Raw genomic sequence first — 1,865 nt, 5'->3', positions numbered from 1 at the left:
TTCCTTTTAGTCTGGGAAACCAGACGGTTYCTCTCTAAATCAATGAAATGAATGTAATGAGGTAGAATACTGTTGATCTTACAGGCAAGCTCACTGTTATAACATATAGTTATATATATATAAATAACAATACCACCCACATCAAATGCATGCTAGAGTGTAGTCCATAGAGATGATATTCCAGTGGGTTCTATTCCATGGTGTCTGTGAAGGAACACAGGTTCTGACATCATCAGTGGGGAAGCTGTACCAGTTGAGCTGTTAGAATTACTGCAGACAGGGACTCTGATGCCACCTGGCGTTGGTTTTTCATACTGCACAGCAGAATACACTGGGTAGAAGTGCCCCCCCAAACACTGACCTTGGATCACCCAATCCTCAGCAGTCATAAGGGAGTAAATGGAAAACAGACCTGAGATAAGTGTCTAGTAGAGGCAATGTGATCCAACTCTGCATGGAATGGCAAACAAAACAACCAGGAGCAGTACAAGTATTTATGAAATATAACATGTATTTCTCAGCAAAGACCCATAAGCGATTCATTCTAGACAGTTCACAATACAAAGACTCCATAAGCGATTCATTCTAGACAGTTCACAATACAAAGACTCCATAAGCGATTCATTTAGACAGTTCACAATACAAAGACTCCATAAGCGATTCATTCTAGACAGTTCACAATACAAAGACTCCATAAGCGATTCATTCTAGACAGTTCACAATACAAAGACTCCATAAGCGATTCATTCTAGACAGTTCACAATATTAAAGACTCTGTATCAAAAGGGGAAATGCGGCGATAATAAATTAAACAGAAGCAGTTTACTGAACTCAAATGCCGAGACAACTCCTTAAAGCACTTAGCGAGATCAAGATGGACACGACATGCATCTGATATTTTTCATTTTGCGACAGACAGTTGGCTTTGCGCTTAGTTCAGCGTCCCCTCCAGATGTGGTCTGTTTCCATGCACTCACATGGAAGACGATTGGATTTAGATGCCCTGAAACAGAACACAAAAACACTACACATTAGTGTTGCTGGAACACCCAACAGTTATTTCACCCATGACTGAGTTGCATGATCAAATACCTCCTCAGACAGGCCTTTAAATGGCGTACAACTCCATGAGGTACTCTTTAGGAACGATGCCAACAGACCCCTTCATCTCCCCGATCCACCAACCATAGTTCTGGTACTCCTGATAGAGGAGAGAACAGAGAGAAAAGAGGAGAGAACAGAGAGAAAAGAGTAAACAGAGAGAAAACAGAGAGCAAGAGGAGAGAAAACAGAGAGAGAGAAAACAGAGAGAGAGAAAACAAGAGAGCATGTTGTATCATTGAATACACTACAATGCATATGTTGAAAAAAAATTACATTAAAACAGGAGATGCATCTTGAGCTAATAGACGTCTTAGGCCCTGGGCCAGAGCTACACCAGCCATATGTAACGCCCTGGGCCAGAGCTACACCAGCCATATGTAACGCCCTGGGCCAGAGCTACACCAGCCATATGTAACGCCCTGGGCCAGAGCTACACCAGCCATATGTAACGCCCTGGGCCAGAGCTACACCAGCCATATGTAACCCCCTGGGCCAGAGCTATGCCAGCCATATGTAACACCTGGGCCAGAGCATGCCAGCCATGTGTAACCCCTGGGTCAGAGCTATGCCAGCCATATGTAACGCCCTGGACTAGAGATATACCAGCCATATGTAACACCATGGGCCAGAGCTAAAGCCACATAAGAGGAAAAACGGTGTCCGAAGACGATGCCATGCAGAGAGCTGAAGCAATTACCTCATCTAATTAACTACACACTGAAACACACCACACACATTAGTGTTTATGCCATATGTGAATG

The 1,865-nt window shown here is 43.6% G+C and overlaps 1 long non-coding RNA gene across 1 annotated transcript; it reads right to left on the bottom strand.

Annotated features, from left to right (window-relative positions):
* Positions 1–488: 488 nt before the first annotated feature.
* On the bottom strand, positions 489–1,451 carry LOC112079733 (uncharacterized). The gene is made up of 2 exons (XR_002896037.2): positions 1,093–1,451; positions 489–1,003 (listed from the first exon to the last, which is right to left on the bottom strand). It is a non-coding gene; the product is annotated as an uncharacterized lncRNA (long non-coding RNA).
* Positions 1,452–1,865: the final 414 nt, after the last annotated feature.

The sequence above is a fragment of the Salvelinus sp. IW2-2015 genome, unplaced genomic scaffold (assembly GCF_002910315.2).
Source record: "Salvelinus sp. IW2-2015 unplaced genomic scaffold, ASM291031v2 Un_scaffold9271, whole genome shotgun sequence".
NCBI classification, from domain to species: Eukaryota; Metazoa; Chordata; class Actinopteri; order Salmoniformes; family Salmonidae; genus Salvelinus; species Salvelinus sp. IW2-2015.
The sequence above is the reverse complement of the archived record's forward strand: the minus strand, read 5'-3'. Positions and strand labels throughout refer to the sequence as shown.